Source organism: Lepus europaeus, chromosome 20, assembly GCF_033115175.1.
Source record: "Lepus europaeus isolate LE1 chromosome 20, mLepTim1.pri, whole genome shotgun sequence".
Lineage (NCBI taxonomy): Eukaryota > Metazoa > Chordata > Mammalia > Lagomorpha > Leporidae > Lepus > Lepus europaeus.
This window is the reverse complement of record NC_084846.1, coordinates 52,010,572-52,035,840: the sequence shown is the minus strand read 5'-3', so window position 1 is coordinate 52,035,840 and position 25,269 is coordinate 52,010,572. Positions and strand designations below refer to the sequence as shown.

The window sequence follows — 25,269 nt, the reverse complement described above, 5'->3', positions numbered from 1 at the left end:
TTGCCAAAGGTTCAAGGAGAGAGAGGGAGAGGAATGAAAGGTAGAACATAGAGAATTTTTAAGAAGGTGGAACTGTGTGTCATTTTGTAATAGTAAATCCACAACACACGTGTTTGTCAATACCCATTGACATGTAAACCACAAAGTGTGAACCCTACTGTAAGCCATGGACCTTAGTTAACAGTACTGTATCAGTATCGGCACATCAGTCGTAAATACCACACTGATGCAGTCCATGTTAGTAACAGGAAACTCTGAGTGTGTGTGTGTGTGTGTTGTGTGTGTGTCTGTGTGGGAGGATCTGGTTAGAGACAGGTGTATAAAAACTCAACACTTTCTGTTCAACTTTGTGTAGATGGAGAATTGCTAAGTCTATCAATAAAATAACATCTATCAGCAGTAATGAAGAAGGTCAGTCTGCTTGTCTGGCTGATCTTTGACCCGTTGTAAGCACCGCAATCATCTGCTGATTTGTATCTGACTGTATAGGTGCTCCCAGGACCTCTTCAATGGGTCTTTCAAAGCACAGGGATTGCCTGATGGACCCAAAGTTTGGGAATCCAATGCGCTCGGGTGGTTGCCCAAAGACCCAAACTCCAGACTGGTAGATGCAAAAGCAAGAGGATTTTTATTAGGCGTTTGCGCAAATGGGCTCCCTGTCACCAGAGGCGAAGAGAAGCCCCGAGCAGCAGTTACAAGCATCTTTTAAAGGCAAAAACCACAGGATTAACATATTTCGCAGGGTTTGGCTTGATTGGCTAGTTTAAAGGTTACCATGGATACTCATTGGGTCCTTTTAGATGGGGAGTGGCTGCCCCAGGCGGGGATAAGGGGCCTATTTTCTCAGAATACCCGAGGAATGTTCTGCCCGTTAATCTCGGTGGAACATCTGGGAAGGGCGTCTGTGAAACCTGCCTGAGATCGGGCCCTGCTCCTTGTTCTCGGGCCTAGTTCCTTGTTTTTAGTTCGGCAACATTTTTACCCCCAAGCGTTAGCAAGCAAAGCTGATGTGTACAGAAGCAAGAGATCTGCAATTAGCTCTTAGCCACACTCGCCATAAAGCACAACAAACACTAGAGTAAGGGTCCCTCAGGTTTTTCATGCCAATTGGGATTTATTTTCTCTTTCTCAACTTTTTTTTTTTTTGAGATTTAAAGTTATTTATTAGAACCATGGGCCTCTAGCCAGAGCAGCATGGAGGGGGGCTTCCAAGAGAGGAGAACCCAAAGGGGACTGGTGGCAGTCAGGCTTTAAGTACAAGTTCCAAGGAGGAAAAAAAAAAAAAGAAAAAACTTGAGGATCAGATTGGCATTCAGTTACCAGGTGGTGACAAAACCATCAAAAGACCACATTTACAATTCTCCATCCTGTCTGGCCTGCCAGGGAGAAGCCCCCTTGCTATTCTCTTGGTAAATTTGGATATTCCAAGGAAGGAGGGCAGCCTGTATGTTCTTGCTAAAGGTAAAGTTTTGGGGAAGGAAGCAAGTATTTTACACCCCAAATTCCACTGGGATCCCCTGACTATTAACCCATCTGACTCCTCACATTCCCCACTCCTGGAGATGGGAGCCCTAACATCTGTTAGGGGGAACTGAGCAGTGATCGCTCTGGCTGATTCATGCTGAAAAGGGGCGTCTTTGGGAAGGGGGTCAAGGCAGGGTTGCAGCAGGAGGTGGCTTCTCAGCAGAAGGTGGCTTCTCCAGGGGGGATACAGTGCCATCCTGCAGAAACTGCTACCATTAGAGCTTTTATGTGCATGGCCACCTAGAATTTTACTTTAAGTCTGGAGAAAATGAATCCAACAAGCAGTTTAAACTAACAGGATCTAAAATCATAGGATCTAAAACCGAGGACAGAGTCATTATTAGAGACCTTAAGGAAAGTGAACCATGAGCGAGTTTTTCATTGACAGGCAAATACAAACTGACAGAAGGGGCTTGAAGATAATCAGGTGGGCTTAAGGCCTTGTCAGTGATGAGGCTCAGACCTATCTATATCTCTTTACATGTGGTACATCATAAGGGAGGCACCCTGTTGACTTCCATTGCCTAGCTGGCCTGGGAGGAGAGCTGGCTTGAAGAGAAGGTAGGTGACGTTTCTAAAAGGAAAACATTTTTAGTTAATATACAGTTCTGCCTGCAATGTTGTTGACCCTACTTGACCATCTCTTGACAGCTGTGGTTACTTTGGAAGCTGGGGCTTTTCAGCTTAGAGCGAACAAGGCCTGTGGTTCTGCCCGGAACCCTTAACTCCAGGGCAGGCTTTACTTAGCTTCTCCCACTCAGCTGCGTATTAAAGCCTGTTATTTCTTGAGTCTCTGAAAAATGGAATTCCATCACACCTTGTTGATCTGAGTCCCACAGTCAGTGCCTACATTATACCTGGGTACATGATAACAAAAAGTGTTTTTAACCACTATTTTGCTGTCATAAAACACACATAACACTAGATTTACCACATTACCCATTTTTAGGTATATATCTCAGTAGTGCTAAACATTCATTTTGTTGTACAACAGATCTCCAGAATTGTTACATCTTATAAAACAAACTACCATTAGTCACAAATTTCCCCCTTCCTTTGCTCTGTCCTGACTAGTACCTTTCTTCACTGTTTTTATTATTTATTTATTATTCATATGATTGGAATCATAAAATATATTTCCTTTTGAACCTATCTTATTCCAATGGGCATATGCCCTTTGGGATCATCCATGTAGTAGCATATGGCAGGAAACTTTTTGATAGGTGCATCGTATATGCAACATTTTCTCTATTCATCTGTGGATGGATATTTGCATTGTTTCCACCTTTTATTGTGAATAATGTTGCATTGAACTCAAATATCTCTTTGAGATTCTACTTTGAAATATTTTGGATAAAAACTCAAAAGTAGAATCATTATAATTAACTTCCTGAAAGAATAAGTAACTGTTTTGTTTAAAAAAAACTTAGCATTTTTTTATTCTGTTCAACAGAGAGAAGAGAGATCTTCTGTCCACTGATTCACTTCCCAGATGCTTGCAATAGCCAGGGCTAGGCCACGCCAAAGCCAGAAATCCTCAGTCTGAGTCTCTCCTGTAGCTGGCAGAGACTGGAGTACTTGAGCCATCACCTGCTGCCTCCCTGAGTAGCCATTAGCAGGGGGCTGGAATTGCAAGTGGAGCTGGGACTCAAGTCCAGGCCCTCCACTAGGGGACGTGCAGACCTCCCAAGTGGCACCTGAACGGCTGTGCCAAATGCCCACCCCTAACCACGTCTTTAAATGAGGGCTTGATTTGTGCTGGACATGCATTCCTGGCTATTTGTGATGAGCAAAAGTTGATAAATTTTTGACAGGCAGAGTGGACAGTGAGAGAGAGACAGAGAGAAAGGTCTTCCTTCCGTTGGTTCATCCCTCAATGGCCACTGCGGCCGGCGCACTGCGCTGATCCGAAGCCAGGAACCAGGTGCTTCCCCTGGTCTCCCATGCGGGTGCAGGGCCCAAGCACTTGGGCCATCCTCCACTGCACTCCCAGGCCACAGCAGAGAGCTGGACAGGAAGAGGAGTAACCGGGACAGAACCAGCGCCCCAACCAGGACCAGAACCCAGTGTGCCGGCACCGCAGGTCTTCAGCCTCTTAACATCCAGTCTGCTGCTCTGTGAGCCTGTCATGCACAGACTGTTCCTCCGTGGGTCTGTCACGCCCAGTCTGCCCCTCCATGAGTTTGTCGTGCCCACACAGTGCACCCACTTGCCATGTGCCAAGCAGGCTTCGTGTTTTCTCTTCTCCAGAGCTTCTTCATGCATAGAAATGCCCTCCTGTCTACGTGTCTACTGCCACAAACCCTGGACATCCACTTCAGACACTATTCATTTCATAAAACCCTAGTTCCTTCTTACCATCTCCCCCTCCCTGCCAGATGGGCTCTTAGTCAAGTTCTGGTCACACATTGCACTGCTTTGGCTATTTCCTTAGTGTTTGACTAAAATTATGTTGCCTTTCCTGCACCTTTCACCTCGCACTGGATTTTAAGCTCTTTGGGAAGAGGGACCATATTCTCATTTTTGAACCATCTGAAGCTCCTAGCCCAATCCTTGCAGGCAGTGGCCACTCAACAGACCCAGGCTGGAGAGCCATAAACACCGTGTAGGGCGCTGCTCCTCAGTCAGGTGAATGGAAAGGGTTTAAATGTCAGCTGGGGGTTCAGAAGGTATGGCCTTTGCATAAGGGGGTCTTTGAGACTCAAATTTCTTTTCTGGGGGACATGGTGTTTTATCTGCTGTAAAATGTTACTGCGACATTAAAGGAAGATGTGCGGTTCATGTGCACTGAGTATATACAATACATAGCAGTGGTAACCATTTCAAATAATTTTCCTTTTGGAGTGTCTTCTACTTGTATCTGAAAGCATGTTACCACTCTCTTTTATAGCCACACTCAGGGTCACAATGCACTAACCAGAGAGGCACAATTGGAACAAGGAAAGCCCGCCTTTTACAGGTTGGCATGACATCATATTCAAAATCAGATCTGTACTTTTTTTTTTTTTTGAAATCACTATAGCATTTGTCAACAGATGGACTTGGAAGGGTTTATACCACACTTATCGTGCCTCCCTTCTAGGTATGGAGGACACACTAGGGGTCCCCACCGGTTCACATTCTAAGGGGTGCAGCGACCTACAGGTGTTCTAAGAAGACATGAGAGACGTACCCACAAAGTGGTGCCAAGTCCCCACTGATCAGCATCTCAAACTCCATGTCGCAGCTTTATCACGTAGCTGTTACTCCAGGTTTGGAGGAATCTAGGAATGGACACTCTGGATTTTAACAGGACTCTAAGAAGTAAGGTGGAGGCGCTCTGTCACCTGTCTCTTTATGTTCTATGCATCCATCTGTGTTTCTGTCCATCAACTCTCCATCCATCCTTCTATGTATCTATTTTCTGTCTCTCGATCTCTCCATCCATGCAGACGTCCATCTCTCCCTCAAAAGTTGGGGCGATCAATGAAGACTCCGTTTTAGGACCGGTAGGGCCGGTGGTTCTGCACTGTCACCGTGTCTATTTAAATGACCTCCAAGTGCAGCGGGAAAGTTGTCCACGGGGAGGAGTCCTGCCCAGGGCAGGGGAGTGACCTCCCTGGGTGCCCTTACGGCATCCCCCTCCCTGGCAGAGCCGTGCGGGGAGCGCGGTGCGCAGGGCCCTCCCGCGGAAGGGGCGTGGGGCGTGGAGGGCGTGGGCCGGGGGCGGGGCGAGCCCAGCCCGGGTGCGCGGGGAGCTGTCAGAGCCGGGCTCTAGGAGGCAGAGGAAGTGATCGCTCCTGCAGGAGCGCGAGCCGCGCGGCCGCGCAGCGTGAGACAGCACATCCTGCCCGCCCGGCGCCCCGCCGCCGCCGTGCCGCGCGTCCAGGTAAACACGGGCGGGGGTCGCGGGCCCTCGCCGCCCGGGGTCTTCTGCCCTGGGAGTGAGGCAGTGGCGGTGGCCCCCACCCCAGGCTCCGCGGCGCCCCTAGGCGGCCGGAGCCCGCCGCCCGGGCCGTGTCATCACCTGGTCGCCCACCTTGTGGACGCGGAGGCGCGTTCCGGGGCGCCCCGCCTGGGTCCTCGCCCAGCCCGCAGGAGGCAGGGGGGCTGCGAGATCCGCACCTCTCCGGCGGGCGTCTGACGGCCGCTGGGGGAGGGGAGCGCGCATGGAGATGGGGGGCTACCGGGGGCCGGCGGCGGGCTCAGGGTGCTGCTGCTGGGGAGAGCGAGCGCACTTGTCCCGCAGCGCGTTCCTTCATCACGCACGCAAGGGGAGGCCAGTGCCTCCCAATGCTGCAGGAAAAAAAGTGCGGCCGGGGATGTGTTTGGGTGAACAGCGGCCCTCGCTGCCTCCGGGAGCCGCTCTGCCCTTAGCCATCCGCGCGGCGTCATCCTAAGGGCAGGATCCTGGCGGGGCTGACGGGCACCGAGCTACGGGCTGGGGGCCCGCAGCGCCTTCCCGGGGCCGATCGGATTCTAGGGAAGCCCCGTGACCAGGGCGGGAAATGACCCAGGGGAGTCAGGCACTCGACGGAGGGCCGAGGAGGATGAAGTGTGTTTGTTATTCTGGCCTCCACCAAGACCAGCCAAGGGGCAGCAAAAAGTCGCCAGCCATTTTCTTGCTTTGGCATGGGCAAGGTCGACTTCGCGTGGTCTGGGGGCAATCGGCTCCCGCGGCTTCCAGGTTAGCAGCGGGCTGGGCTGGCCACGGGGCGCAGGTGACCGCAGGATGCAGCCCGGGCTGGCGCACACGCTGGGGGCTTGCTTGGGAATCTTACTTTTATTGTGAAAATTGGGTGGAAATGTGTGCATTTGCGTTAGTTCATTTGAAATGGGAACAGACAGTGAGAATACTCCCACTTCCTCCGAGTGCAGTGCCAAGTTTGCTTTGCAAGGTTTGGGGTAGGAAAAAAACGGCCCAACCTCTGCCCTCCTGACCAGGTTTCCCATAACATAAAGTCCAGCACTCCCCCACGAGCTCAGCAGATTCTCTTCACAGAAGCTGATCCTCCACGTTTCTTTTTCTTTTCATTCATTCTTTTGTTGTTGTTGTTGTTAGACAGATAGACAAAGCAAGCTGCTCTCTACTGCCTGGCTCAGTGCTCGCAAATGCCTGCAGTGGCTGGGGTTGGGCCAGGGCTGAGGCCCAGGGCCAGGATAGTAATCCATAGCTCCCATGTGGGTGGCAGGGACCCAATTATGTGAGCCATCGCCTTTGCCTCCAGGGTCTGCATTAGCCTGAAGCTGGAGTCAGGAGCCAGAGCCCAGCGGTGGAACCCAGGCGCTGTGATGTGGGCCCTAACTGCTAGGCTAAATGTCCTCCACCACCATTTCTTAAAGTCTGAGGTTCCAGTACTCCAAGAGCCATGCGCTTAGAATCCTCCAGTGCTGTCAGGGTGTTGTTTTGTCAGCACCATCAGGGACTGACGTGGACTTTAACCTCTCCTGTTCTGGGGCTTGTTTTTGGCCCAGAACATCTTCTCCATCTCTTTTTCTCCTTGTCTCGAGCCCCAGACATGGATGCACCTGACTTCTTTTGCACCACTGGGGTGCGGCAGCCTCTTGTGCTCAGTCCCCAGGAAGAGGAGAGGCAGTGGTTCCCAGGTTTTCCTCCCCATTTCCATCTGAAAATGTGCCCGAGGTTGTTTGGCTATGGAAGGTTTACATCATTAGCTATAATCATCATTACGGATGTAGGCAGAGAAAATAAACTCAACCCTTAGGAAGAAGAGGTGGCATGCTCACACTGGCGGTCTATGGTCCAAGATTCTGAAATGTAAGAGAGAATCAGGCTCAGTGAACCTTCTTCCAATCCTTTGACTTCCCAAAACACTCCCTCCGAGTCTACATTTAAGAAGCCTTGCCTTTGGCTGCGATATGGAGTCAACCAGTTCTTGGGGATTCAGCCAAGAAACTGCTTTGTCCATACTCAGACCAACCTTGTGAAATACACACCACGTCTGTTAACCCAGGCCCCTCCACCAGCATAGACCATGTATGCAGAGCTCACTCTGTTACTGCTGGGCCTCACTCATCCCCTGCAGCCCCTGTCATTGGGCCCAGCACCAAGAGAGCGAGTCCTACGCAGCTGTAGCAAACATGCAACTTTACCCCTGTTTCTTTATTCTCCCTACACCTTGTTCCACCAAATAAAGGTCGATACCAATAGCTGAAGGGTATTGAGCACTTTATCAGGCATTGCACCTGCGTTAACTTCCGTCTTCACAAAAGTCCTGTGAGGCAGAAATTGCTTGGAATCGTATTGTACGGATGAGGAAACTAAAACACAAAGGTGAGCAGTCCGTTTCTGAAGCTTGGAGCTGGGATTTGCATGTCAGAGGTCTGGGGTCAGCCTGGATTTGTAATGGCTCGTCCATGCTGTAGAACTTTTCCATGGATGAATCTTCATATATTGACTCGGCTCTGGTGTCATCTCTTTTTAATCCTTAAATCAGTCTTGGGAGGTAGACGTTAACCCTATTTTCACCAGGATGAGACCGAGCTAAGTGAGAAATGGCAGAGGCAAACCTCAAGTCAGGTCTGTGTGACAACTGTAAAACAGCAGCCGTTCCTGCTGACCTGGGTGTAGAAATGCAGTGGGCGGAGCTCATCAGGTGTGTGCCCACTCCTTTACCATTGTCACTGGCCATGTCATTGTCATTTCATTGAAGCTACGCTTAGGGTTTCTAAATCAAACTAGCCAACTCTCTTAATACTGTGTGGATCTCTGATGCCCTATGTGCAACCTTGTTCAGGACCCTTTTCACCACTTTTGTGGCGTCCATACTCCCTTGGAAAATGGGGGGACATAACATTCTTCTGAAGACATTGCTGAAACTGAACTTCTAGGGTTGACTTCTTTTGAGAATTAACTAAAGTTAATTCAACTCTCATTTTTCTTCTTTGCAATGAATAAACCCTTGCCTGGGTCCATCTAAAACTTGTTCCCCTGGATTGGAGACTTTATCGATGTCCTGGGTTTCTTCCTTTGCTTCCTCTCCACTGGAGCTGTGGCACTGGAACATCAGAGTGAAGCTTCCGGCATAATGCAGATACCACCAGGCAGGTGCGAACTCTGAAGAGACCATCCCTGATTCCTTGGCTAAGGATTCTTGAGTAGACGTCCACAGCCGCCCACAGCCGCGGTGGAGGGCAGGCATGTGAATCCTGTTCAGTGGTCATTGTAGCCATTGAGCCTGATGCAACATTTGCTGCCTTTGTGCATAAATGCAGTTTTGAGGAGGGAAAAATCAGGCATTTGCAACTAAAAAGAGATTAAGAACCATGGGTCCTTGTGCACTGTTTAGGAAAGGAACAAGGAGCAGAGGTCGCTTTGCTGAGGTGTTGAAGGCAAGGCAGAGCTCTCCTACCAGAGCCAGGCAACAAACAAAGGTGTTCTTGGTTATTAGGACATTTGTCCACTCCACTTGGAGCCCAGGAGCCCAGGTGGCCTGTAGAGCGTTGCAACCGGGGAGGCCTCCAGGAGTGGCAGGCAGCACCAGCACTATTTGCCATTCATGCCACCCCCATCCCACCGTGCGTAGTCATGGATGTGTTAGTTCGCTGTCTGACATCCCTGTGAAGTGGACCTGTTTTCTCTTTCGTTGACAAACAAGGAGATGCTTGGAGAGGTGCAGTCAGTTGGCCAAGGCCACATGAGGCCAGTCAGTGGAAGGACTGGATTCCTAATGCAAATGGGCCCGATTCCAGGGTCTGTCTATTCTTTCCCAGGGTATCTCATCGTTTCTGTATCTCTGTTGAGTGCCAAAAAGCATTGTATAGTGTAGCTTTTCATTGCAGGGGAACTGAGAGTCCCTCAAGAACACGCCCACACTCTGATAGGAAAAGCCTGAAAGTCTTATCACATGGGACAGGAAAGCGATCCACCCCTCAGCCTGCCGGAGGACAAGCAAGCCCTGCCTTCTGTGGGCTGAGAGGGGGCACCTTGCTTTTGGTTCCCATGGGTCACCGAGAAAGCCTGTGCCAACCAAGTGTGTCGCAGCTCAGACACGTACCGTGCGAGGTGGCTGCAAGTCAAAGCCGTCTTCATTGCCCAGATGAAGTTCCTTCAAGGCTGCCCTTGAAGTCTTCTGGGGCTTCCCTGATGGAGGGGCTGGGTCATGATGTGCAGTACATGCTGGGGGAGCTCCACTGACCAGATGCCCTACATGCTGTGTGGTTTCCAGCTTGTATAAATCCTGAAGTCCCCTCAAGCGGGGGCTTTGGCTTTCCAGATAGTCCCTAAGCCTTAACATTTGACACTCGCTTATCTTCTTGCTATACTATTACAGAATGACCTGTGGTTTCATTTTGGGATGCAGAACAGCGAATGCCATCAGTGTGACAAACACACAATGCGGAAAGTTTTGTTAGAGTTGGGCATTCTTTATAATAAAAACAATGAGTCCCAGGCCTGTAGAAGATGTTAGTTCTTCTTCAACAGATCTGCCTGGGAACAGTTATAGAGTGCTTTTGTTTACTGTCACTGAATGTTTTTTTCTAACTTAGAACCCTCAAAGGATTTTCAAAAATTTTGCCACTCTTGCACCCTACCGCACATACATTAATTTTTTTACAAGATTTTTACTTCTTTATTTGAGGTAGAGCTACAGACAGAGAAAGGGAGAGATAGACAGGTCATCCATCTGATGGTTCATTCCCCAAATGGCCCCAATGGCCAGAGCTGTGTTAATCTGGAGCCAGGAGCCAGGAGCTTCCTCTGGGTTCTCCATGCAGGTGCAGGGTCTTCTACTTCTCTCCCAGGCCATAAGCAGAGAGTTAGATCAGAAGGGGAGCAGCTGGGACACGAACTGGCACCCATATGGGATGCTGGCACCACAGGCAGAGGCTTAGCCCACTGTGCTATAGCGCCCCACCGCCCCACACGCACACACATTTTGACATCTAACGCTTTTGACTGTAAATTTAAAGGACCACAGTGAATATGATTTTCAGAATGTTGTAAATTTTGACCTTTAAAAATGAAACCATGACATCATTCTTAGAAATGAATTAAAATTTAAAGAACACACCAATTTCAGCTTGAGAAATGTGTGAAGAAGCTCTTTACAATGGGATTTTTTTTTCAGTCTTGTGGTCAAGCATCACAGCAAGATTTGGGATATCCTTTTCTTGTTTTGTTTTGTTGCAGTCACATGGAAGAAAGGCTTTTGTGCAACCGGTGGGGGTGGGGGAGGCTCTGCGTGATTCTACAACCACAAGCAATTCCTTAGTAGATCCATCTTAAGAAGAAATGCAGCTGGAAGCTGCAGATTTGGAAATTAATGCCATTAGCACTTCCAGGGACTGCATGCTCCCTTGTGGGGGAAGGGGAATGCAGGGGCTAGCTGGAAGACCACACATTCCACTAGCACATGTGCTGTGTCTTGGGGGTCAGCATGTGGAGTTACTGGCAGTCTTTTGTCTGTGTGGCTCAAGTTAGCTGTGTGAAGGGCCATTCGGAACTTTGCAGAGAGGCTCGACCCATTTCTTACTCTCAGGTAGGTGTGGGGGTCTGTGTGGCAAGCTGCCTGTGTGCAATGGTTTGCAGGGACAGGCATCCCTTTCCACTGTGCTTTCTATGTGAACCAGGTGTTAGTTCCTTCTAGGGGACATTTTGCAACATCTGGAGACATTTTCGATTAGGGAAAGGGAGGGCCATTGGTGTGTAGTATGGCTGCTGGATGCCCTGTAATGTGCAGGCCAGTCCCTTCCACAAGGAATCCTCTGGTCCTGAATGTCGGTGATGCTAAGGTAAAGAAATCCTGCATTTATGTTCTGACTTCCTGACTTCTTCCCTGTGTAACCGAAGCTCATTTCTTTGTTTGGTCTTTCACAAAATCACAAGAGCACAACATCTGAGAGGCAGCATCATGTCATGGGAGGAAGTGAGGTACCCCACTTACTGCATCTGTGAGCTTCTGTTTCTTCCCCCTGTATAATGGAGATAATGATGCCAGGCCTACAAGGTTGTTACAAGGATTGTTTACAGTTCACATCCAGGGTCCAGTGTGTGGCTCATGTTCAAGGCGTGCAAGATGGTTCGTTAGTCTCCGGTAGCAATTATCTTTCTCCAGCCTTCCCTTCCCTGGGATGGATGTGATCTTGCCCTCCTTTGAACCAAAGGAATGCTTTTTAAAAAATTACCTTGATTTCTACCTACCAATTCTCCCTCTCCAGACTCTAGGCTCCTTGAGACAAAATCCTTTTGTCTTCCAGCAGAGGGTCTTCTACCCAGTAGATACTCAGTAAGCTTTAGTTGACCTGAAATATTAGCCAGAATAAATCCCACTTAATTTTCCTTTTCTTGTAAGATCGGATTCTTTCCCCTTGGATCGTTTTAATGTGTTTGGTAAAAACATTCGCTTCCTGAAATGTAGCTCTCATTGTGTGTCTGGGCCTAATATGAATGCAGGCTTGGTAATGCCTAGAATTCTGGACGCCTTGCCTTCCTGAATCAGGCTCACGGTGAGCATTTCTCCTGGGGGTGGGGGTTGGGGGAGAGGAAAACTTTTCATTCTAGAAATGACAGGCCGGATGGGTTGAGCCTCGTGTTTTTCTTTATGAGCCCCTTCAGCTAATTCTTTTGATCTGGCTTTGATCTGACACTCTCTGCTGAGCAGTCTGGGACTTAGGACGAGGGGCGATTTTGATTCATTATTAGACTCATAACGTCCGGAGTGAAGCCGATAGCTCTAATAAATAAACATATTGTATATAAAGAGATGACACAACATTTATATACCCCTTTCCTACAGTCAGTTCCTATTTAGTCTGTACATTAGGTTGTCTACTCTGACCTGAAATAGGACCCGTTTGTTTGACAAGACGGATTTTACTTATTCAAGTGGAATGAAGTCCTCTTCTTGAGGAGGTATTTTTAGATCCTTCAGCACAGCATATGGAAGCCTTTACATATTTATCGTGCCACTGAGTGTTAAATGAATCTGAGTGCAGGGATGACCTGAGATGCAGGCTCAGAACCAACCTGTGGAATGCCGGGAGTTGGGTTGGGGTGACGGAGAGGGTGGTGGGCTCTGTGTGGAATGCCAGGAGTTGGGTGGGTGACTGAGAGGGTGGTGGGCTCTGTGTGGAATTCTGGTAGTTGGGTGGGTGACTGAGAGGGTGGTGGGCTCTGTGTGGAATGCCTGTTTTGACAGTGTCCCCTGTTGAAATGACTGTACAGCTGTTGTTTCACCAGCGGAACTATTCTTATCAAAATAGCAAAGGGTTGTGGGAATCGCTGTGTATTTTGTGGCAGAAATAACAAAAAGCTTCTTTGCCTGTTTCCTTGAAAAGGGTGACTCTTTCAGGAGGTATAGGTTACAGCCGATTTGGAAAGGGGACCCTCTCTCTGAACGGCTGCAGGCTCAGAGGAAAGTGAGAATCTATTTTCAGAAGTTGAACGCCAAACTAAATCTCCCAATGCAAATGTAGGCCACCCAGGGACTCTGTAAAGGCCAAGATTGGGGGTTTTGAATGCTTACAGATTTTCTTGCTTCCTCTTTTAAGCTTTTTAATATTTTTCAAAGACTGCTAAAAAGTAACTGGTTCATCAAGCAAGGGGGAAATCTCCCGTTTTATGCCAAAGAATGTACAGGGAAGAATCCTACTACTTTTCCTTGAGTCCCTTGTTTTTAAAAACAAACATGAATTGCTAAAATTTGAAGGCTAACAAATGATAGATTTTCGTTTCGAGTAGATAGAGAAATGGTCACAAAACAGTTGTGGTGAAGGAGGAAGATGCCCTCTTTGGTCGTTGCCTTTCCCTAAAACTTTCCGCTGAGACAAAACTGTGCTCTTAAATGTGGATCTGACTCTGTAGAGGAAAATAGAGTGGACAGTAGATTAGCCTGAGCATCGGTTTGGTGACTGTGGCTCATTGTGATGTGCTATGCTTTCCTGTTCTTTCGAGCCTCCCCATGGGACATTCACAGATGGGGATGGCAGAGTCCTGGCTGTTGCCAGCCCTAAGTCAAGAAAGGTGACAAGTTGTCAGAATTCTGGCTTGCTGGCCTGGATTTGGGCCCCAAAGGTGTACTGATGAGGTCAGGCTGCACCATGATGAAGTAGTAACTCTCAAACTTCACATTGAAGCACAGTGAAAGATTTTTCTCCTGTATGGTACATATCTAGTGTTGACTGAAGCAAAGAGATTGTGTAAAAGGTTAATGCAGGGTTTATTCAGGGCAGAATATAAGTAACCTAGGCCCTGGAGACATAAGCCCAGTGACTTTTAATGGTCTTGGGGCATTTTTCTGAGTGGTCGGATTGTACTCAGAACGTATATTCCTTGACAAGAACTTTCAATGTATCATTGCACCATGAGCATAGGTTGACTTGCATAAGTTGGCTTGGCCCAACAAGGTGTGCTTTATGTAAGCAAAGGTGAATATCTCACAGATTGGAGATGGCTGTTTTTAGAGCAGGATTGGTTACCAACACCTTTAAGAGACAGGCGAAGTGACTGATTTTAAGAAGGACACTTCGGGGCTGGCGTCCCACATGGGCGCCAGTTCAAGTCCCAGCTGCTCCACTTCCGATCCAGCTCTCTGCTATGGCCTAGGAAAGCAGTAGAAGATGGCCCAAGTCCTTGGGCCCCTGCACCTGCATGGGAGACCCAGAGGGAGCTCCTGGCTCCTGGCTTCAGTTCGGCACAGCTCCAGCCATTGTAACCATCTGAGAAGTGAACTAGCAGATAAAAGACCTCTCTGTCTCTCTCTCTCTCTCTCTCTCTCTCTCTCTCTCTCTCTCTCTGCCTCTGCTCTCTGTAACTCTTCCTTTCAAATAAATAAATAAATCTTAAATCTTTTTTTTAATATGACACTTCTGGGAATAGACAAGGAAAGTACAGATAAAGAACAAAAGTTGCACAGGATGCTGCAGATGGCTAAGACAACACCGACCCTACGTGCACATCGCCCAAGTCAAAATGACCTGATAGATTAGATGAACAGCTGGGTTTGCACACTACTCAGGTTCCAGTGGGTATTTCTCTTGATGACTTTGCAAGCTCCTTAGGGGCACTTTTTTTTAAAAAAAAATATTTTTTAAAGATTTATTTATTTAGTTGAAAGGCAGAGTTACACACAGAGAGAAAAAGAGGCAGAGAGAGAGAGAGAGAAGTCTTCCATCTGATGGTTCACTTCCAAGATGGCCGCAACAGCCAGAGTTGTGCTGATCCAAAGCCAGGAACCAGGAGCTTCTTCCTTGGTCTCCCACATGGGTGCAGGGGCCTAAGGACTTGAACTATCTTACACTGCTTTCCCAGGCCATAGCAGAGAGCTGGATTGGAAGTAGAGCAGCTGGGACTCAAACCTGCACCCATAATGGATGCCAGCACTGTAGGCAACGGCTTTACCCGCTATACCACAGTGCCAGGGGTACTTTGTTTTCACCACTGTGGGCCAGCAGTGGGGCTCTGTTAATCATATTCATCCAGAGACCGGTGGTAAGAGAGGTTTCTCTCATGTATGAAGGGTCAAAATTCAAGGAATATGTGAGTTATGGGAAACTATGCATGAATTTCAGTTTTTTACATCAAAGTAAACTTATATTTTAATTCCATTATTTCTTTTTTTAAAATTTTTAAAAAGATTTATTAATTTGAAAGTCAGAGTTACACAGAGAGAGAAGGAGAGAAAGAGAGAGATAGAGAGGTCTTCCATCCACCATTTTACTCCCCAGATGGCCACAATGACTGGAACTGCACTGATCTGAAGCAAGGAGCCAGAAGCTTCTTCCAGGTCTCCCATGTGGGTGCAGGGGCCCAAGGACTTGGGCAATCTTCTACTGCTTTCCCTGGCCATAGCAGAGAGCTGGATCAGAAGTGGAGCAGCCAGGACTCGAACTGGCACCCATATGGGATGCCGGCACTGCAGGCAGTAGCTTTACCTGCTACGTCACACTACTGGTCCCTAATTCCATTATTCCTATGAGCTTTTGGAAGTAGACTTGTATGCTTCCCCAATTTCTGTGACAAACAGCATACTGGATATTAAACTTCCTTGACAGCTCTAGTCACATTTCATTGGCCATGCCAGTCATGTGGCCCAGCCTTACCCCCTGTAGTCTTTCGTTGATTAATTAGGTTAATTGATGATGGAAGGGAGGCCTGCCCATTCCTTCTGACAACTACAGTCTTTAAGAGCCATTCCTGGAGCTAACCACATATGTCATCCAATTCTAGTGAAACCTGAATTAATGCTCATTTAGGATATAAAATGATTTTTAACAATTTTAGCATCATGAGGTATAACAAGTTCCCAGAAAAGTGAATTCACACATCTAGATTTTCACTGATACTGAATAAAAATTATGTGTAAGGGTGATATTTAACTTCCTTCAGGGTCATTTCAATTCTAGTCAACATTGTTCATTTATTACTTTAGGATTGCTGGCAATAAGCAAGACCAGGTGTTTGATGGGTGTGTGAAAATTAATGAAGTACAGATCTTAGGGACCTGAGTCTAGTTAGGGAGAGATAAAAGTTTGCTGTCTGTAACCCATGACTATATGTTATCATATATAGCAAATCAGATGGTTAGCATTCATGGCAAAATGTGGTGAGTGCCTCAGAGTTTTAACAAAGCACCATGGGGATTCAAAGAATGGACGCCACTAATAAGTGAACAACGGTTGCTTCTTTAGTTGGCAGACCATCCAAACGTCAGTGTCATCTAGGCAAAGCCATTTGTGCTCCTGTTCCATGTTCATCCTTCTCTTTTGTTGTTGGAACTGATTTGATCCCAGAAAATACACCGCAATGAACAATGGAAGTAGAAGAGCTGGCATTCCAATCCTGATTCTCTGCTTACTAACAATGTGAACTTGTTGTGTTATGCTGGCCTCCTGTATGTCGATTTCTTCACCTGTAAAACAGGACTGATAATCACAGCACCCCTTTTCTGCTGTGGTAGTGAGGTTTCAAGAAATAATTCCCCTTCATTTTCTACTTCTTACAAGATTTAAGTTGTTCTCCTTGAATCCTTTTGGTATGTTTTGTGCAAACACTGGCTTCCTGAAATGAAGGAAATGGCCCCAAATAAATGTGGATTGGTAACTCTTAGCCTCTGGAAACCCTTTCTTCCTGAGTCAGGATCACGTGGAGCTTTTATTCTGTGCCTGGTGAGGCAGTACCTGGCCCCGGATCGGGGTGTTGTAATGGGGGGACGTCCTGGCAGCATTTTCCCTCAGTAAAGGAACCTTAGCCTAGAGAACTCTGGAGTATCCAGTTGGCTTCTAGTATGATCTTGCAATTCAAGTCTCTTGAGGGCACAATTTCGGGGGCTCTCTTACAGCTACCCCCATCACTCCAAAGTCATGTTAAATTAAACTCTAATGTGTTGCAAATCCGTTGTGGCTGAATCACGGAGGCATTCTGCTTGTTTGATTCCAGAGGGTTCCATGGGCTAGTGGTCAGTGCAGCAGACACAAGTTTCACAAGCTAGAGCCTGGGTAAGATGGAGAGGAGGCTGGGTGGTTGGCTGGTCTTGGCCGAAGCACACGCTCTTTCCTTCATCTCGTTTTTGGCTTCCCTTCTGCCCTCACCAGTGCTTGAATGCAATGTGGGGTAAATTTTAGATGATGCTTCTTGGAGTGTGTGGACTGTGAGCAGGTGAAGGAGTGAGCATGAGGACTCCATCTTTGTCAAATAGATGTGAAGATACCTATCTGTGTGGCACAAACTGCCAGGGAGAAGTAGAGTTCATATGAATATAGTGAAGAGACTTTGATTGATTCAAATTCTTCAAAGAATGGACCAGGCAGCTTGCGAGTTCTCAATACCTAGGGGACTTCAAGTGTACCACCTCCAGCGAGTATTAGCTGTGAAGAGACTCATCAGTGAGATGACAGATGAACATTTGGTGATTTGTACATTTTTTTCCTCCAAATTTAAGAATCTCTGATTCTATGTAATAGGCAGTGGCTTTTATAACTCTCCCTTCTGATCCCGTCCTGCCATCCACTTGAGGCAAGTGCAAACAAGGGGACAGGTGAAAAATAAATATAGTGACTATGTCTACTTTGTTTCTCATGTGTTCAAATTGTAGCATTTATTCACTGATTTGTTCATTCAGCAAACAATCGTTAACTTCCTGCCAGTCCATGGAAATGCTATAGCACTGTTTAACAGTGTGTGTCAGCCATTGAAAACAAACAAGAAACATTACAGCTAACTTTATTCCATACTAGCCATGCCATCATGCAGCCATGTGTTTAGTAATTTTTTTTTAATAGGCTATGGTGATGTTTGAAGTTTGATCTACCTCTCTACATACAAAAGCTACACAAATAGGCATATGCCAGAAACCTCCAAATATCTTAGTCTTATGACAGTAGGAAAAATAGAAAACAAAGAAATTACTTGGGGAAAAGAATTCCCACCCCAAACGCCTATCTTATGCAGAGAATGTATCACACATGCTAAGAAATTTATTTTTGAACACCTAATTTTTCACCTTTTTGTTCTATACAGCAAAGGTGTGATATTTAAGAGAAGTGTTAATTCCAGTTGTTTGCATTACTTAGCACATTTGAATTGATTGGGTAAGTTTAACATGGAAATACAGGATTTGAAATAAAGAAGTTTCTTTTGAAGTGAGGCAAGACCAAAAGGTGGGAGCAATTGAGCCGGGTCACTGATGGCCTGAGAATGTGGCACCCATTCATTCGAGCTCATTCCCCGTTGCACCCCAGCTGCTCTGACTTTGTTCCACCACGTGCTGCAGGCCCACTGCACTGTGCCTTCCCAAGCACAGGCTGAAGCCTCCTGCCTGTCTTCATGCATGCTCACTGCCCTTCCTCAGGAAATGTGCCCTCAACTCACCTCCTGGCCCCATGTCAGGGTCTGGCTCTCGTGGTTCCTCCTTCATGAAGCTCACCCCTCACCATTGAGTTTTACTTTGATCATGTGCTTACCCCATGCTCCATTACAATGTTGCCATTGCTCTCAGACCCTACCATACTACAAGTTTGTTAAGACATTCTATCTTGATCATTTGTGTAAAACCCTTTCTATCTTGATCATTTGTGTAAAACCCTCCGTACCCAGAATAAACCTTTGCACTGTGTAGAGACTTGGCAAGGACTCATTCGATTGAATTAACAAAATGTAGCACCATGGAGTCAACTACGTGGGCTTTCGGACTCTTAGCAAATTAAAACATATGGTTTATTAGTGTGATTCTCCTTGCTTTATGAATGCATGGTAGACCTTGCTCCGATGCCCAAGGTACTCTTCTGCCTCCTTACATTCAAGTAAATGATCCCACCCTTTTCCACTTCAGCCTAGAAATGGTCACGGTGAGGCAGGGGCTGGAGCTGTGGGAAGCAGTATGTTCTGATCTGCCAGAGGAATTTGGGGTTCATTGACTATTGGTGTACATAGGTGTGGTTATGTGCTCATAAGTAGAGAGCATGCCAATCAACACATTTGGGCATTAACATTCTTACCTTTAGTCAGTGGACATGTTGCAGCTGCACACACAGAGGCCTGATCAAGGCCAGCAGTTAGCTACACGGGGGGGCAAGATGAACTCTGCATCTTAGGATAGAGTGTCTAGATATCAGATTGTTCTTAGGTAGCTAAAATTCTCTTGCAAGTTAGTGTTAAATAAACACAAAAAGACCCAAATTAAGTACATATTATGTGAAAGGTCTTCAAAAAGTTTGTGGGGCCGGCGCTGTGGCGCAGCAAGTTAAAGCCCTGGCGTCCCATATGGGTGCCGGTTCTAGTCCTGGCTGTTTAGCTTCTGATCCAGCTCTCTGCTATGGCTTGGAAAAGCAGTAGAAGATGGTTCAAGTCCTTGGGCTCCTGCACCCATGTGGGAGGCCTGGAAGAAGCTCCTGGCTCCTGACTTTGGATCGGTACAGCTCTGGTCATTGTGGCTATCTAGAGAGTGAACCATCGGATAGAAGACCTCTCTCTCTGTCTCTACCTCTCTCTGTAACTCCATCTTTCAAATAAATAAAATAAATCTTCAGAAAAATTTGTGAAAAAATATGTGTTATGAAAAAACTGTGCATGGATTTCAGATATCTTTTGCACCAAAATAAATTTATCTTTTAATTCCATTTTCCATGAACTTTTTAGAGTATCCCCATCTATCAGACCTCAGACATAAAAATTTCAACTTACTAACTGGCCGGGAGAAACCTAACTTTCCACTGGATTACATGGTTCTTTGTTATGGGTCAACATCCTGAATTCTTGTGAGAACATGGCTTCTGGGCAATTGGTCTTAGAAAAGTGAGCTTGGCGTGGTTAGGAGGGGACAAGTCTGGGGTCATTAAGAGTGATTCCAGATGCTGAGTCCAGAGGTGAAATGGGCACTGAAAACTCAAACACATGGCTCACTGTGCAATCAACTCGAAAGAGCTGGGAATGAAGGCACTTTGTAGCCATGGCAATAAAACCTCGATGGAGGACACCAGACCAGTACAGATGGGCTGAGAGGGATGGCAAGGGAGCAGATTTAGGGGAAACCTAAAATTGATGGTGCTTTGACCATTTTGTAGAGAATAACTCTGGGATGAGAGGAAGGTACTCACTTGGGCGCATTGTAGACAAATTTGTTCATTCAACAAATATTGAATGAATCTCTATGCCAATCAGTACCCTAAGTATTGGCATTATATCAGTGAACAATGTGAGCAAAATTTCTGCCTTCCTTGGAGTTTTTTTTTTTTTTTTAAGATTTATGTTATTTATTTGAAAGAGTTACAGAGAGAGGTAGAGACAGAGAGAGAGGTCTTCCATCTGCTGGTTCACTCACCAGATGGCCGTGACCGCCAGAGCTGCGCTGATCTGAAGCCAGGAGCTGGGAGTTTCTTCCAGGTCTCCCATGTGGGTGTAGGGGCCCAAAGACTTGGGCCATCTTCTACTGCTTTCCCAGCCCATAGCAGAGAGAAGCAGAAGAGGAGCAGAACTGGCACCCATATGGGATGCTGGCGCTTCAGGCCAGGACTTTAACCTACTATGCCACAGCGACAGCCCCTTCTTGGAGTTTAAATTCTAGCAGGAGTGACAAACAATGAACAATACTTAAATATTAGGCCATAATACACATAATGAAGAGAAAGAAGACTGTGGACAACACTGGGGCGCACAGGGCACACTGTATGTGTGATGAGTTAGCTTTTTTAAATAGGATATCAAGTACGGCCTCAATCTGATGAAACTTGAATTAAGTCTTGAAGAAGAGAGCCATTCAGGTATTAAGGGGACAATGTGTAGTCTGCAGGGGGAATAGCAGGTGCGAAGGCCCTGAGGCAGGAGTGCAGGAGTGCAGGAGGTGCCTTTGAGGAGCAGTAAGGGCCAATGAGATGAGATTAGAAAAGTAATGTGGTGGTGGCATAAATAGGGTTGTTATAGGGCGGATGGTGAGAAGTGGTTTCTGGAAATGTGTGGAAGGAAAAGCTCACTAACAGGCTAATAGATTCGGTGTCACAGAAAGAGAAATAAGAGACGACAGCAAGGTTTTCTTCCTGAGTGAGTAGAAGGCTGCTGTTGCCTTGGACTGAAGTTGAGAAGGTTTAAGTTTGGATGTGGAGCAGTCGCCACACCTGATGCATCACGCTGGTGGCTGGGTGCCGTTAGGTTGACCTCCAACCAGGTACTTAAGATGCTGACCGTTCCTTGAGATGTCCTGCTCCTTGAACACACTAGAGAAAACCTGAGGAATTCATGTCCCCCCTTCCTATCATTTCAGACTCTCTTATCTCTTAATTGTAACAGTTTTTGTAATTGGTTACTGCAAGGAGTATGATGGCTTTCCATTGCCTAGGGCAATCCTAGCTTTGTGGTGGTTTTCCATGGCATTTGGCACTTTTGTAGTTTTGACCCAGGAGATGTCCTACCCTTTTATTATTATTATTATTATTATTAATATTAAGGATTTATTTAATTATTTGAGAGGCAGAGTTACAGAGAGAGGGAGAGACAAAGAGTGAGATCTTCCAGCTGCTGGTTCACTCTACAAATGGCCACAACGGCCGGAGCTACGCTGATCTGAAGCCAGGACCCAGGAGCTTCTTCTGGGTACCCCAAGTGGGTGCAGGGACCCAAGCACTTGGGCCAGCTTCGGCTGCTTTCCCAGGCCATTAGCAGAGGCTTGATTGGAAGTGGAGCAGCTGGGCCTTGAACTGGTGCCCATAAGGTATACTGGTACTACAGGCGGAGGCTTAATCTACTATGCCACTGGGCCAGCCCTGGTGTCCTACCTTTGAAGACAAGATCTAGTTTAACTCTCAGAAAGTGACCATGCCATGTTTCTATTATTTCCAAATTCTTGCAGAGGACTTTGCTAACAATATCTCCCACTGACCATGATACTGGCTCTCAAGTTGGAGAAATTACTTTTGTGCCTCTACCCCGCTGCCTTGCAATGCTGTAATTGAGTGGGAAAAATCTAATTGCAATGATATTCAATCAAAGGGTAGTCTATGGCATAGTGGCCTAAGTGGCATAGCAGGTAAAGCTACTGTCTACAGTGCCGCATCCCATGTGGGAGTCAGTTCAGTCCTGGCTGCTTCACTTCTGATCCAGCTCTCTGCTATGGCCTAGAAAAACAGTAGAAGATGGCCCAAGTACTTGGGCCCCTGAACCCAAATGGGAGACCAGGAAGAAGTTCCTGGCTCCTGGCTTCAGATTGGCTCAGCTTTGGTCTTTGCAGCCATTTGGGGAGTGAACCGTCGGATGCAAGACTTCTCTCTCTCTCTGCCTCTGCCTCTCTGTAACTCTGCCTTTCAAATAAATAAATCTAAAAAAAAAAAAAAAAAAAAGGTGGGGGGGAGGATTAGTCTACAATGGAGGCAGCCTAAGAGCCTGAAAAGGAGATAGTTATCCTCATGGAAATTACGACTTGCTTTGGATATTTTGTTACTCCTTAACATAATCTTGAAAATTTTGATATAATTTTTCTTCCACTTTAATTCTTGCTGCCAAAATCGGTTTTCTTTAAAAGCTAGTATATACAAGCCAGCATCCTATTTTCACTCAAAGAGACAGATGGTTGAAACTAATGTAGCTATATATTTTTTTTAACGTCTTGAGTTAAAAAAAAAAAAAAACACATAGTATCAGAAAAGTCTAAGCCTTTAAGGCCTGGCTTAGGAATCTTGTGAATGCTGCTTCGTCCTAGTGAGATATTCATTCATGTGTGCTGGGCCAGACCAGTGAAATGCTAGCCAAACTTTTCAGATGGGTATTTGCTTTCTAAAAGGAATAGAAAGGTTGTGCTGATGGGACAAATAACAAATCCCGAAATCCTGGAGGGCATTCAGCACTTGTGCTGACAGTGATTGGGAAATACACCATAGTGCTTCCTCTCTGGAGGTACTGATTTTCTGAAATCGCATGGGCTTATCCGCAGGGTTGGAAAAGTGGGTTAATTCTTACTCTACCTCGGTGTGTTTGAGTCTCGAAGTATTCTTGGACTTTTTTCTCACTTACATTTTCTTGTAGATTTAAGCAATTAGAGATGAGCTTGCACTGGCCATTCTGGGACAGAACCTCCCTACCTGGTCTCCCAAGTGAGTAGCAAGGACTCAACCACTTGAGCCCGTGTTTGCTGCCTCCCAGAGTCTGCACCTGCAGGAAGCTTGAGTAGGGAGCCAGAGCGGGGGATCAAATCCAGGCACTGCGGTACAGGATGTATCTTAACTAGTATCTTAACCATGAGGCCAAGCACCTGTTCCAACTTATATTTTTAGAAGACTAAGATAAATTGACCTTTGGTGAACATGTGTGCTGCTGACTTACATTGGGGATATCCATTTTCACTTTCTTGTCTATGCATTAAAATTATTCATTATTTTATTTTATTTTATTTATTTATTTTTTGACAGGCAAAGTTAGACAGTGAGAGAGAGAGACAGAGACAAAGGTCTTCCTTCTGCTGGTTCACCCCTCAAATGGCTGCTACGGCCAGCGCACTGCACCGATCCAAAGCCAGGAGCTAGGTGTTTCCTCCTGGTTTCCCATGCGGGTGCAGGGCCCAAGGACTTGCGCCATCCTCCACTGCCTTCCCGGGCCACAGCAGAGAGCTGGACTGGAGAGGAGCAACTGGGACAGAACCAGCACCCCAACGGGGACTAGAACCCGGGGTGCCGGCGCTGCAGGCAGAGGATTAGCCTAGTGAGCCGTGGCACCGGCCATTCTTTTATTTTTATTAATAGATCTTGACTTGATTTCCTTTATTATGATAGTTTAATTTTTTTTTCTCACTTGTGAATTGCAACAGTGTCTAGGTGTTTTGAATTTGCATCCCTTGTCAGGAACAAGGGTCCATTGTAGGCAGGCCAGCTAACTGGTGCTGGGCTGTCTTCATGTAACAGTTAACATGCATTTTTTCATTGCATAGAAAGAAAATCTCACCCCTTTAGAAGGACAGCAGGCCAAGGAGTAAGAAGCAAAGCTAAAGCTAGTTGTGACGAAGGATTTGCTTGTTATCAGTTATTTCATAGGTCAGTCTTCCATATCACCTGAGTCGTTTATTTTTAGATGTGCTCATTTAGCATCTTAGCAACTCAGAGAAAACAGTTTCAAGTACAGTAGGTGGCTCGTTTGTAAAGCACACATTATTTTTATATGCATTTTAAAGAGAAAGCCCAACTAGCAGTGTGATAATTTATCCTCAAGGCATTGGGGCAATACATTCTAGACTGCCGAGTTTGTTAGTTGAAACAGACCATTATAACTTGAATGGATTTGGCTAAATGATTCTTTTGGAGTCAGAAGAAAAATTAAAAAGGTAAACAAGGCAGGAAAAATTATGTCAAGGGATGCACTGTGGTAGTGATTCAGTCAAAGACAGTTTAATGAATTTTCCCATCATCATGGCAATAAAGATTTGCTGCACGATAAAGACATTCTCTCACTTTGGTCTTTTAAAAGCATAGTGCACTAACCCACTAGGAAATACCCAAAATTTTAGTGAAAATGGGGAAAATCTCACATTTCTATCAAATGATTTGTTCCAGAGACATCTGCTGAGTACTCACTGCTGACTCCTAGAGGTGCGAAGTTAAATGAAATGCGGATGTTGCCTTAGGAGCTTCAGGTTTAACAGGAGGAGAAAATCGCACAATCAGAATACGCCAGGCATCGGGGTGCATGTTCCAGGAGGACCATGCGCAGGGCACTGTGGGAACACTAGAGAGGTGCTGGGCCCAGGCTTATCATGGGGTTTAAGACATCCTACACCAAAACATAGCATTTTGGCATATGGAATACTGTAAGCTGAAGGAGTTTGGGAAATAGCATCTATAGATATGGACCCTTCCCTTGAAGCAGGTCAGGGCACAAGAAGTGAGAGTGCCCCACCTGTTCCCACAGAAAACTGGCATCCTTATCTCTGAAGACGTAGGGGTACAAAGAGAAATCTGGACAAACAGGCCCTGCTGAGTTTCCCCTGCCTTGCTCCTCTTACTATAACCTTTCTGTCCTGTTGGATTTTCCCATGATTCTTCATTGTTCATCACGTCTTTATGAAAACACTCAGGTTGACTTGTTTCTTCATTTCCTTATGCAGGTTCACATGCCTGATAAAATTTATATTAAATACATTTGTCTGATGTTTTCTCCCTAATCCACCTTTTGTGCAAGAATCCCAGTCAATAAACATGAGTAGAAGGAAAAGGCATTTTTCTTCCTCTGTTCTGCTACCCTAGGAAGCCTTCTGGAGGGGGTGCGATGGAGCTAAGATGAACAGATGAATCGGAGTCACTGCGTAATGAATGCAGGAAGAGCATTTCTGAAAC

The 25,269-nt window shown here is 46.3% G+C and overlaps 1 protein-coding gene across 5 annotated transcripts in view; it reads left to right on the top strand.

Annotated features, from left to right (window-relative positions):
* Positions 1–5,335: 5,335 nt before the first annotated feature.
* Positions 5,336–25,269, top strand: part of DYNC1I1 (dynein cytoplasmic 1 intermediate chain 1) — a 341,106-nt gene continuing 321,172 nt past the window's right edge. For all 5 annotated transcript variants that reach the window (XM_062178067.1, XM_062178065.1, XM_062178066.1 and 2 more), the window contains exon 1: positions 5,336–5,392. The gene's annotated coding sequence lies outside the window, so the exon portion shown is untranslated. The remainder of the gene's footprint in view (positions 5,393–25,269) is intronic.